Below are 13,984 nucleotides of genomic sequence, written 5' to 3'. Positions count from 1 at the left end.
CTAAAAGTAGTGCCCAGGACATGAGACGTACTGTAACAAGTTCATGCTCAACCAGATGAATAGAATAGAACAGAACTCCCTCTTCACACTGGTGTTTGACTCCAACTCAGAACCTTTTCTAATCTTCTCTCTGTCTTTTACAAATTCAATAGGAAACACTGAGGTCAAACTCCTGCTCAAGAGAAGTTATTGAATAATTGACCAGGGAACAAAAGAGTCGATTTCACTCATTTGGTGCAGGTCTGTTTTCAGACGAACGTGCACTCTGAACTTTTCAACCGTTCGTTCGTTTTCTTCCGCTTTTATCCATGCGGGTCGCGGGTGATGTTACCGCTTTTATACCACCTTTTTCAAGGTGGAGCGGGGATACTGGGGCCAAATCCAGTGGCTCTATGGGCGAAGGCCAGGGTACTCCCTGGATGAGACGCCAGCTCATCGCAGGGCCCTTACTGATGGCAGTGGCTGCCACGAAGGTGCCAACTGCACATCAGGAGCAGTGTTGGGGTTCAGCATCTTGCTCAAGGATGCTTCGGCTTGTAGCTCAGTCCCGCCCAGGGGAGCCAGGGATTTGAACCAGTGACCTTCTGGTCACTAGTCCTCAGCTCTACCCACTGAGCCACAGCCGCCCTTTTCAACCGTGTCTCATGTTAATGGTATTAACTCTGTCTGTGACTCAATGCTGGCCTTTCTGAAGCAACTCGTGACCCCTACCCACCCACCTACAGCATCACCATCGTGGCTTCAGACTCTGTGAGTGTGCTATACATAATACACATCAGCCCCACTCAATCACAATTCAGGCCTATTGACTTTGTTTCAAACTAAAGATTGGTGCCTCAGACTCATAAGTCATCTAGAAAATGCCTCCGGCTTTGCTTTGTTTCAGTCGTTCCCAGACATGGTGATTTATGTTGCTAAACTCAGATTAAAATCAAAAGGTAAGGGCTTTGTGCTAATTGGCTTGTGCTTTGTTGGTAAGATTGGCCTGGTTAAGAGCAGAGTGAGGGGGGTTACAATCCCCACAAGACATTGTGTTCTCATTGTCCTATTGTGCTGGTCAAAATCCTTTACCAGCCTAACACCACCTTAGATGGATTACACTTTATTCACACTGTGCTTGATTATGTGCCTTCTGATTTAATTTGTTCTCCCCTCGTTAAACATTTTTTGAGAATCAAGTCGGCCATCTGGTTGAGGGAGGTCCGCTCTTAGGGTTTAACCGCTGCGAGCGTTGATGTCTACATTGAAGTCATAGGGTACGGTGCCTATTGGACCTATATGATGAACACAAGTGAGGCCCCCACAGGCTCGCCTGATTTACAGACCACGGGCTGTTCTTAATCCCCGCCCCTCTCAGCAGCGATCACACCGGTCTGAGATTGATGTAGCTGGCAGGAGGTTAAAAGCTGCTCACTGTGGGAAGGCCAATATGAACCCTAACCTGACTTAGCCAAGGCTCAGAGGGGACAGAAGCTCTGCGGCAGTGGGGGTATGGAGAGGGAAATTAAGCGATGTGGGCCAAGAAAAGTCTGCCTCCATGCTTTAAAAGCTCCCTCTGAGTGACAGATGTAGAGCACTCTGTGACAACTTTTTCCTTGTCAACAACACCAAATGACTTCAAATGTAGACCAATTGGATGCAAAGACATCGTAACCTATTTTTTCTTGTCATAATTAATGTCTTTGTTGCCATAAAAAGCGAACCCAGACAGCTCCCAAATTTTCAACTTCAAAATCATTATAATTTTCTTTAAAGCAGTCCATACATATAACATAAATGAAAACACTTTTCACATGATTCTTAGACTACAATATTTACTCATTTCTTGGGTCTGCACCATGTCATTTTTCATTCTAATAGTAAATTGTTATATGATGTGTCTATTAAAGAGGTGAAAGCATACAGTATGGTTCTAGATTGTCTCCCCAGTCTAAAGTGAGTAACTTTATTTCTTTGCCACACCCATCTTTGGACCCTTGAAAAGTAACTCATGACCCCCATGGGAATCAAGACCATGAGTTTTAAAACCAGTGCATTTCTGAGGTTGTTAATTATGTTACATGTCAACAGTATATTATACAGTTTTCTTATCTTGTAAATTCTCACCACTGACCAGACTTTACACTTTTTTTTTTATCACCCAGCCCTATTTCTGTTCAGTTCTCTTGTTAATGGGTTTGGTCCAAGAGTCTCTGAGCTTTCCTCCAACTGTATATTGTATGCCTGATCAATGTGCAGCTTCCACTGACTTTGGCACACTTCTGCAGTGAAGTTGGCAAGCTCTGTGTGTTTCTTGACTCTTACAGTTCAGCCATCTGCTCTACCATTACACCTTAACTCAGACCCAGACACACATTTACAAAAGGAAAGAAAATAATAAATATAAAGGAAACATAAATAAATACACAAATAAAGGAGAATACGGGCAAAAACAACAAGTGTCTTTCCTTGAGCATTCTCCACACTTGTGGAAGTGTTGTTTAGTAACGGGGTGGGGTCCAAGCACAGCCATTCAGAGTTCACTACAGTAGGCTCTTGAGCTGGCACCATCTGCTTCTTTCTCACACAAAGACAACAGGCAGAGAAGTGTGGGCCTACTGTAGTTTAATGTGAGAGCTTGTAATAGGATTAAGCAGATCCTCGTCTTGTCAGGGTGGATTAAAATATTCTCTTTGCTAAAGACCTGAGACAGGAAGACAGCAGCTCCACACGCCCCTCTCACAGTTCTTATAATGCCTCCACACTGATTCGCATTTGATCATTCAAGAACAATTAAAACAGCGGCCAAGCTGATTAACACTAAGCTCCAATTGACTCACGTTTCATCTGATATTTGTAATGCAGTTTTTTCGCCCCTCATTTTTTTCTTTTTTGTCTAATCATTTGCTCATTTAGCTTGCAAATGTGACGCTCTGTCTGCATCTCACTGCAAAACAAGATGTAGAAGATGTTAAGCGTTTACATGCAGACATTAATTTCCCTCTGTGTTTGGAGGTTTTGTTTTTCCTTTTTGCTCTTCAGAATTTTCTGACCTTTGGCAATGATTTGCATGATCAGTATTCTACTACAAGCTTAGCCATGCAATTCATCTATTATTAAAATATTAACAGCGTGAGAAAAAACAGAAACAGGATGTTAAATGAGATTAGGCAGTGGGAGCAATATTAGATAATATGCTTGTCTAATTGAGATTTGGCTCGATTTTACCGCACTTCAGAAGGCATGACAGTTCAATTATCACCACATTAATATTTCAGGGGTCTGTAGCTTTAGCAGGACGAGGGGACTGAAGACTAGAGCCGTGCAGAGGTGTGACAGGAGGATGAGGAGAAGGATGGAGGAATGAGGAGAGGCTCTCAGGTGTGGAGGAATGAGGGCTCGATTAAACAAAGCTATTGAGCTGCTGCTCTGATGAACTGCACGGTTTTTGACCCCTGCATTCTATATGAACTGATGAAGAATGACCCTTACAACCCTACATGAACTCTCCTCACCAGGGAGAGAGAGTGTAGTATAACTTACAGTGACCCTGCAGAGCCTCATGAAACTACATACAGCACTACAGCAGGATGGTCATGTCACCATCTGGGAAAGGATATCCTGGAGCAAGTGAACATATGATTAGGTTCATTTACAAAAAGAGAGAGAACAAACACCTAAAGTAGTTTCATCATATCAGCGATGTGCATTTTACTAAACGCTTTCCACTTTTTGTCATAACAAAGAGGATGAAGGCTTTTCCCTGCTGCTAATTAGCTGCTCTTCTGTGTGTCTGAAAGCTGTTTCTCTCTGTAAAATATGAAGTTCTACTTGAAATGTTCAGGCTCAACAGGAATGGGAACTGAACTGAATAAATCTACAGTAGCATCTCCATTTCTGCTTCGGATTATGACTTTTAATTCTAATCTTTTGAATAATTTATAAGCTTAATAAAACCACTTAAACTGATCACTAGGGCATGTCACATGTCATGATAATAAATCATGTATAGTATGTGAGTGTATGTGCTGTGTAGGCTAAAACTACATAACAGATGCTGTCAGAGTCCTCACTTTGAACCTGTTAATATGTTTTAAGCCAGAGAAAATGTTTCAGAAGGTGCTCTGCACCTGTGTGCATCACAGCTTACAGCTTTTTTTTTTTTCATTTTTCCCTCTGATGTGCTCTTTGAAGTCTCACAGGAGTGGCCCTTGCCCAGGACAATAATCACATTAGTGTGTGATCCTCGCTGAGTAGCCGGCAGAGAGATGAATTCACAAGTTGGACTGCAGGGACTGGAATATTATTTTGTGAGAACTAACACAGCGTGCCCCTCTCCACATTCATTCACTTCGTCTGACTGATGCTGGCAATTTCCCCAGACGAAACTGTGCCACAGCAAGACATGATCGATGGCTCTTATATCCCAAATCCTTACCTCCATCAGACCCCGAAGCAATTTATTTCTGCCAACAGCCGAGGATTTCTGATGTCCCTACAGCACACACGGAGCAGCAGCAGACCCACATTTTTACAGAAATACCTTTGCTGCTTCATCCATTTTTAATCCCTTCAGGTGTTCAATATACATGCAGCCAAAATCATAATTTCAGCTTGTGAAATGAGAGGTTCTCCGCATTTGAATTTCCTGTTACGTGCTCGAGCCGAGCATCTGGACAGCGTTGCTCTGGCTAAGCTGTTTGACAAAGCTGTCGGATGTGTGGCCCAGTTCCTGTGGCTCTCCATCACTTAACGGGGTTGAGCTGAGCTGAGTGTTGAGACAAATCGATTGGAAGGAGCTTGATATTTTCAATATGACAAGGCAGAATCTCTAAATGATCTACCAATGAGTTCTTCCAAATGTGATCCCTAAACAATAACCTTAACAACATTGTTAAGGTCATAATTTCTAGAAATAAGTGCCAATGACTCAAAGTTATCAAGTTGCAGTAAGGCTCACCAGTTTATTACACCTAGCCAAAACTAACTCAGTCTAAAAGTTCTGCAATGAACGTTATGCTGTTCAGTTTTGGGTTGAATCTCTTTCAGAGTGGTTTTTAGTGCTGTTGAATTATTAGTGTTATACTGACAGGTGTTTCTATTATTTTGTTCACCCATTTATATCAGTGTGGGCAGCCTAAAAAACAGAAGCACCTCTCTGTTTAACACAACACAAGTCAAGAATGCAGCCTCCTAAATGACAGAAAAATTGAATAAACATTTTGATCTTATTGCACAGTTTTTGTTACCAAAGGAGACAAGCTTTCTGCTACCGCTTCGTACTGCCTTTAACATAATCTCTTCAAAAAGTTTGGCTACACAACGCACACTACACTGGAGTGTCAAAACAAAATAATCAACTTATTCAACATTGTTAATGACTGGAAATCTTTTCAAGAAAGATTAACATGAATCTTTGACCTTGTAGAATAGATATAAATTCAATGTTAACAGTTTTAACCTAAGTGATCTCTGAAAAATATTCCATATTTTAAATCATTGTTCCAATCCTGTTCAGTCTATAATAAATGTAAATAAAACAATTTGGAGGTCTACAGTGAGAGATAATCACTGTAACTGTTCAGTGCCAATTTTATATAATTTATTTTGGCTAAATTAAATTCAGGTCACAAAGATACCACCTGGATTTATTTAGTGAGGGTTCAGTAATTGATCTTGACATGCTGTATTACATGTTTTGTCTGTTGCACAGTAAAACACACCCAATCCATTTTAAACCTTATCAAGTTAAAGGCTTTTTGTCCTGAACATATGACTGCAGATTCTTTGAGAATCTCATTAAACCCCGATTCATGTTGTGTAACAAAAGATGAGCTTTAATCTAGACAGAAACCAGCTGGTCTAATTATGTATTTATTTTGTGTGGTCTCTTTTGTAATATTTATAACCACAAATGTGTCTTTGTTTAGTCGATAACAGAATTATGACTGACACTGACTAAAGTAACTGTCATTTTAAATTTAGCTTTGCACACTCATTATTTTAAATCTTATCTTATTTGTCCGACTCTAAATGTATGACTGCAAATACTACAGATGGTAGTGTTTAGATTTGTGAAGTTTTGAAGAGTGATTTGTTTAGTCGCAAAGCTGAGTTGGCCCTTTGGTTTGTTCATTAAAACTCTCTAAAAATTACCATGACTGTTGTGGTCTCATACAAACAAGGCAAACATGACAACATTTTCACTTAAAATAGGAGAATAATTAACAATCAATAATAAACTGTTTTGGCAGATGTTTCTCCAATATGCCGCAGAGTTCTGTTTTTACACTCAAGTATGTTTGTTTCAAAAAGCCACAAAACAACCTCATGAAACTGACGATTCAATTCATTCACAATGTGAATCATAAGCCGATGATTCTCGTCTTGGCTTTCCTAGGAAGAAAATCTACTGAACGTTTCCCAGAGTTTCTCCAGCACATGGAAAGACCAAAACATGCTTAACCCAAATCTACTGCCACAGCTTTATACACATCCCTAGATAGTGTGGGATACTTACAAGATTTTACTTCATTCTTAGCTCTGGTCCCCATGAGAGGTGAAACTATTCCAATCCAGGTAATAACATCCACGAGAAGAGTAAACCATGGGTTAGGTAAAATCAGATTTGCAGAGAAATGGAGAGTGCTGAGCCCGTTGTGTGTTGTGTCATACAGACAGAGAGGAACAGAGGCACTGTAGTCACATATGTTGCCAAAGCCTCTAGCTTGGCAAAGACGCTCATTAAGCCACTGACAATCATTCCCACAAAGCCCAATCTAAAGGCTATTCACCGGGTGTGTACAAAGGAGAGTGGAGGAATGCAAGTTCTATCTCACCCCCCTCCCTTCAGCGTCATGAAAGATGTTTGCTGCACCTGAACCTCAATGAAAAGTACTCATTTGCAATGATCAATTGAAGAAAAAATATGGACAGTGCAGTAGGGGGGAGCGCAGATCACCTGCTGAGTGAAAATCTGTTAAGTTTTACTCCTGCTGCAATCTTCCTCTGTCAGCCAGTGAAAATCTCCTTAATTGCTAATACTGCTGAAGATTGTCGGCCAGCATTAGTCCAGCGCTGTCAGAGCTTTGAAGCTCATGCCTGTCCTCCAACTGTAAAAAGATATCTGAAGGAAAACGTTTGATTTTTTTCTTAGTATGCCACTAGATTCAAGAGGACCTGACTGTTCCATGCTGGCGAACAGGGACATGACTCCAGGACTATACATACGGACTTGAGTGGAGGCTGGGTGATGTGTCAGGGGAAAGCTCACTGCACAGAGAGTGCTGAGACTGTCGATAAGAGCCTTCCACCAGCCCGGCAAAAAAACCCGCAGTCTCTCTCCCACGACACATGAGGGGGAGGGGAGGAAGCGCCCCCACTCTGGATGATGTATGGTGTGGACCCTAGTCTGAGACTCGGGCTTTAACTGGGAGAAAGGCAGAAAATGAAAGGGGGGAGGAGGGTCATGCTTGAATTATGCTGATGTGGGTCGTAACCGTAGTGAAAAACCAACCAAAAGCACGGCTGCTTAGATGGAACTTGCAGCCACAAATAAGGTTATTATCACTCGGGCCTCACGAATGCTGACAGTCAGGAAATAGTGGAGGTGAGGTTGTGTACCTAGGATATACAACTGGTTGGATATATTAAGTAATTTAGCAGTTTGTTATGAACAATTTAGACTGATCCATTTCACTGGAAAAAAATAGCATTTATTTCAACGGACTACAACCATTTAAAGTAAATTGCCAGCTTTTTCTGTTATGTTACATATAAATCATTTTGATTTAACTTGCAGATGCAGCTTTCCTTACTCATTATTTCAGTAAATGAACGGATTGAAGTGAACACACCGGCTTTTAATTTTTATCTAACTAGAGGGTTTCATTTGGCAAATTGGGTTTAAAAAGCAGATGGAGAAATGATTAAAAAGTGCTGATACCGGAGGCTCAGATTCTGAGCTGTCTGTGGGGGGGGGGGGGGACACTGGTCTTTTCATAATGAGAGCATTCAGCCAAAGTCAGTAACTGAGAACACTCACAAGCCTCTGCAGCGCCAGCGCGAGGCCCTCAGAGCCCATAAGCACTCTTTGAGCTACAACAGGATGGAGCTGCCATTATGGCCACACAAACAGAGGGAAGCCTTATGAACTTTGCACAAATGCTTAGTGCTCCGGGGCTGGACAGCTCTGGAAGCCGGGGGAGATGGGTAGGTACCGGGGCGGCCTGCCAGTTCCGAAAAGCTTAGTGTTCATGCACTCGGGCCAGACAAACCTGACATTGTCCTGGGCACTGCCCCGGGGAAAGCCTCTTCCCCTTTCTCTCCGGCCACTCAGGCTCATTCACACTTCCAGCCCAGTTGATTCACTGATTTGGACATGACTAACAGAGGCAAGAAGGCAAACGTTTATTCACACTTTGAACCGATTGTTAAAATGCCATAAAGGAAGTCAGGGAGAAAGTATAAGCAGATCTTGCAACAAAAAAAAAAAAAACTCCCATAAATCAATCTACTTATTTCTACTGTCCCCATATTTCACCACAACCTGATGTGTCATTTGTCTCATTTCCCACTCTGATATGGTTTGGGAGCATACACTCTGACTTAACTTGGCTAGGACTCATTTAGAAATTCAATTTAAAATTAGATAATCCGCTGCGTTCTCACAGCAAATGTTTACAGTGTCTTTAATTTATGACACAGCTCTTATCTGCCTCGAGCAGCAATCACTAAATGTTATCTGACCACTACAAGATGGAGAGCTGCAGCCGTATCGTGTCAGTGGAATTAAAAAAACGCACTCTTGACCCGCTGCCCCTGTTGAGCGAGGACAGGTCGAATAAGAGAAAAGCACAAACAGCACCAGGCTCGTTTGAAACTAAATGTTGCTCCCCCACTCTCAGCTTTGAGAGCAGAGAAAGAAAAATGCAGGTGGCTAGTTTATGGCCCCAGTAAAATGTCCAAATGTAGCGCTGTTTTTCCACAGCATGTGCTCAAGTGACACCTGAAAATCTCCTTCAACCTGTTCAGATGAGATAAATATTTAAGCATTAAAGGAAAAGTTAGAAAATGCGTTAAGGCAGAGCCATCAATATCCCTCAAGGACGCTCAGATAGCTGAGGTTGCAGAAAGATTGATATACACTATTTCCACCATTTGGCAAATATGCTGGCTACACACAGTGTGAGGCTTTTAATTGAACTTTGGGCATACGGCCCATTTCACCCAAAAGTCGTCTGTTAGTCAGTCTGTCAGAAACGGTCAATAAGCCTCTAACCTGGCACTTGCAGATAGAAGAAGCAAACCTGCCTTTGGCTGATACAGAGTGAGGTATTGTCTGCACTCTAGATCAGTATGGAAACCAATGCATTTCTCTATGGCTTTCTTACGAGTTGTCATGGTAACAGGTGTCCCTATCGTCATACAGATCACTTAGGCACTGATGAAAAGTTGTCCTGGGTTGATACATGTGCAGCTGTTTACTGCAGCAGGCTACATGTGTGTGTTTGTGTGTTTATTTCAGGTTGGAGAATTCCATTACAAACTCCATTTGAACTCAGCTGGAGCCCATGGTTTACTGCCAGAGATGTGACTTGTACTGTTTCTGACCTGTGACTGTAAATGAAAAACAGACAAAATTCCAGCAAGGAAATTGCCCACATTCATGTGTAATTCTCCATTATCCGTGGCACTTTAACAGTCCCCTCAATTATTTCCAGATCTGCGGTGACAGCTGATTTATTCAGCGCAGCACACTACAGAGAAACTGATCAAAAAACTGTTATCTAACAACACAAAAATCAAGGACATCAAAAACATCAGAGCGGGGCGGCACACATTTCTGTGGTCAATCTGAGCTACAAAATGTTTAAAGTTGTAATAGTGGTGAAGCTTATAAAGTGTCTGAAAGCAAGTGTTAAATGCTTCCAGGTCTTTCAAGACTAGTGAAACAGCTCAATCATAGTGGAGTGAAGGCAGAGCTGACTGCCGACCTGTGAGGACAAGGACCGGATCAGACTGTCATCAGGCTCTCTCAGCCAGACTGCCGGCCATCCGAGCATCACAGATGGTGCACTCAGTGATCATGGCAGCGATCAGGGGATCTCTAGTCCTGATTAGCACACCTACTGAACACAATGTGCACAACAACGTCTGTTCCATCTCTGGCTGCACAACGCCTGCAGCAAGCAAGCAAACACCACTTTTACAAGGCTTTACTCATCATGTAAAATGTTATAGATTGAACTGCCACGATTGATATTGGCAGCACATCAGTGAAATGATGTCCTCAAAATTTTAGTTCAGAATGTTGCAAAAAAAAGTGCTTTTAAATATTTCAGTCTTCAAGAAAATCTTCACTGTGACAGGAGCATCAAGATTATGGACTCTATTGTATGTAAGCAGCACTGGAGCAGTGCAAGTGCCATTGCTAGTTTCAAACCAACACAGTTCTCACTTTCACACTCAGCGTCCACGTTGTGTAAATGTACTTGTGCACAAGCAGGCATGTAGGACTTAAAATGAGGTGTGGTCAGACCATTGCTGGTGCATTGTGATCTTCTGGCTAGGGTTGGGTAAAGAACTCCGGACTTTCAAGGGTACTAACTGAATAACGTTGCAGCTACCGAGCACTGATTTATAATAAATCAATCATTGTCAAATTTCAATACTTGAGAGCACATTGTAGAGTAATGTTATAGAGAGACAGAGAATGATGACTACTAATAACAGTCAAAATACAACCCTTTTGTACCATGCACTTTACTTCGAGCCCGGTTTAACTAGCAAAAAAGAGATGGACACATCCTAGATGTACTTGCACCATGGACTTAAGGCTGCCATGGGTGGTTTAAATAGGGTCCTATATGTTTGATCAAAACAGTGTAGCACTGTTTTTTTATATTTATATATTTAGACTTAAAGTCAAAATATTGGTGCCAACCTCTTTCTGAAAAAGTAGAAAGAAGCACTGAATTCAGGTCCATCAAAGAGGAAATATTAGATCAGAACCTGGACAAAAGCAGACTGGCTCCTTTCTATTTTCTTCTCTTCTCTTCTGTAGACAAGTTCAGATGAAGTGTCCACTTAGACCTCAATTTAATCATGTTTCCCCCAAAGAATCAATAAGCTATTTTCCTCAGGTCACTTTTAGCAATGGAAAAGGCCTCCGCTCTACAACTATTTAGAGTGTGTACACAGCTGACAGAGACTACAGAGGCAAACAGAAGCTTGAAAATGAATTCATTAAGATAAATGCAGTGTCTCTTATTAAAATGTGTAGGCATGGTAACCAGACTTGGCGCTGCTTTGAGATACACCCTGGATAGACACACAGCCTTCCAAATGGTTGAAGGGATCAGCACACACACACATGGGCACATACATGCACAGACCAAGTCTCACTCTAGCTGGAATCAAATCCCCTTCTAGAGAGAGGCTGGCTCAGCTGTAATGTAATAGAAATGGTTCTGCATGCGCAAAGCTAAATGAGAAGATGATCATCTCCATCAGCAGCAGCCCACCTGAACGGAGAAAAGGGTTCATCAGGACACAATCCAGACACAAGCAACGTGCTCAACTCAATATTATGACAACAAGTAGTATTAATTATTTCCGGAAAACAAGCTTTTTTCCACCTATAGCCCCGTGACAAGGGAAAGCAGGGCAGATAATTCAGTTGCACGCCCACTCATAATAAGCCGTACGGATCTAATAGCCTTTTAAGGAGTGGCCTGCCCGCCACCCCTTCACACACATGTCGGGGTCAGCCCTTCAGGAGCACTGAGGCAGAGCAGCCCGTCGCGCTACACAGTTAATCCTGCGGTGGAAAATGTTGGTGGGATCTGTCTCACATGGATGCACAGCAAGAGATGAGGAGGCAGACCAATATTTGAGACGAATTAAAAGTGCGTGTGTGTGGACTGTTGGGGGTGTTGAAGGAACGGCCTTGTCTGTGTGTGTTTTAACACAGACGTGCTCATCAATAGGCCGGCTGCACAACTTTTCAAGCCTCATCCTCATGGCCATTCACTGAGCACATAAAAAGAAAAACTGGACTGGTCTACTTCAGTGTTTGTGTGGGCTGAATATGTTGCTTTGCCTTAGCAACACAGGAACTCCTTGATTCTCCAATATTTATCCTTAAAATGTCTCTGTTTTGGAGAATGTGCCATGCAACAGCACCACACATTTCTCTCTTGTCTTCACTTTGGAACACCACACAGTGGTGGGAAACCCGTAGCCCTATTTTTCTCAGAGCCTCTCTTGATAGCCAATTAGCCCATGTCAGTTGTAGTAGCCCACGGGCAAAATTCTATAAAGTACACCAAGAACAGTGCTACAATGCAAATATCCCTTCTGGACTCACTAGATGGATTGTGCTTATTAGTGCCGGGTTATGTGCTACATGTCACAGGAAAATCAAGCGCAGCACAGGATACTTGAGATCTCAAGGTAGCAGTGGCTTATAAACTTTAAATCAATATAAACTATTCACTGTTGCTGGAGGGGCCTGTTGAGGAAGTCCACCTGACACTTGCCTACAACCTCATGAATGACATGGACAGCTCAATAAATTACAGAGTACCTGAGAAATTTATGGATGAACATAAAGGAGCACCTGGTGACTTTTGGCAAAATAGGGACAGCTTTCTCATCAGGGCTAATATAGAAATGTCGCTAGTTTCCATCATTATTTTACTGTTTATGTACACACATTTTAAAGTAGAATGATATAACTGTGGAAGAATTCATAAAACGAGAACTGTAACCACAGGACATTATATGTGTACTGAAATATCTACCCGACATCAAATCATCATGACAGATGTGGGCTGTCTCGCCAAATCGAGAGTCTAATGCTCTCAACGTTTCTTAGAGCTAGTGCCACTTGAAAGGATGCTTGAACAAATGAAACAAATGCCTGTCTCAAACTAAAACACGAGGCACACCCAGAAAGTTATCTTTTCAATACTTGAAAGGACACATGGGGCATTAAAAAAATCCAGTGAATGGGGCTTTTGGAGTTGGTGCTTTTGTCAGGCTAACATCAAAAGCTCTGCCTGAAGACAGAATATAGCTTTGTGTCTTCTGTGTGTGGGTTGAGGTCTGCTGTTTGTTGCACTCAAAGTCACATAGAGGAGAACTAACTGCTGTATTTTTTCCATATACTAGGATGTATTGTTATGCTCATTTCTGACTTAGCTTGACAATTATTTATTTAATATTCAAATTCACTATCACCATATGAATCTTTGTTTTAACATTTTTTCACATGACAAAAAGGAAGAAAACAATCAGGATGCAAAAAAGTCAGAAAATAAAATACAGATGTATTTTGCAGTGTTTTTTGCCCATTGTTGTATTGAAAATACATACAGATAGTATAAGTACCATTTCCTCAATGTTAAATAGCTCAGATCATAATTTGGGGCAAGAATTATTGTCTAGGACACCATTATTAGCAAAGTTTAGAATGTTTTACCCTCATTATGAATTAAAATAACATTAGCATCATGTTAGCACACAACATCAGCAATTCCAGACAAATCTACGCTGCATGTCATAGCTCAATAACAAATAGCTATGGAGGAGATGATTATAGCAGCCCTCTGTAGACCAATCAATAAAATTTGTCCAGATTAGATTAGTTATGAGTTGTGACATTGGCTGCAGTCTCCCTTTAGCAAACATTCATTTTGTTCAAGCAGGTTCTTTAAATCCAAAGCATACAAAAATCTATGCAGCCTCTAGTAAAGACAAGCAAAATATGCATTTAGTATTCAATATTAAATGCTGCAAAAGTGGTTACGCTGTGGGAGGTTGAGAGGTAAAAGCTCTACATTTCCAATGAGCAGAGAGGGAGTTAATTCGGGTCTCAAGAGGTATCAAGTGGTTAGAGCAAAAGGGGACTGGTGTCCGGAGATTCTGAGTGTATGTTCGAGCACTGACAGAGCAGCATTTAGCTGCCAAGCTGTGGTCTGTACTCAGTGGGATTAAATCT

At 41.6% G+C, this 13,984-nt stretch overlaps 1 protein-coding gene across 11 annotated transcripts in view; it reads right to left on the bottom strand.

The window, feature by feature from the left end:
- Nucleotides 1–13,984, bottom strand: part of chl1b (cell adhesion molecule L1-like b) — a 69,750-nt gene that overhangs the window by 35,648 nt on the left and 20,118 nt on the right. The window contains exon 1 of one of the 11 annotated variants that reach the window (XM_030419488.1): nt 6,500–6,857. The exons of the other annotated variants lie outside the window; for them this stretch is intronic. The gene's annotated coding sequence lies outside the window, so the exon portion shown is untranslated. Of the gene's footprint in view, nt 1–6,499; nt 6,858–13,984 lie in introns of those variants that run through there. 11 annotated transcript variants of the gene reach the window in all.

Source organism: Sparus aurata, chromosome 6 (assembly GCF_900880675.1).
Source record: "Sparus aurata chromosome 6, fSpaAur1.1, whole genome shotgun sequence".
Lineage (NCBI taxonomy): Eukaryota > Metazoa > Chordata > Actinopteri > Spariformes > Sparidae > Sparus > Sparus aurata.
Note: the sequence above shows the minus strand (reverse complement) of the source record. Positions and strands in the feature narration are given on the sequence as shown.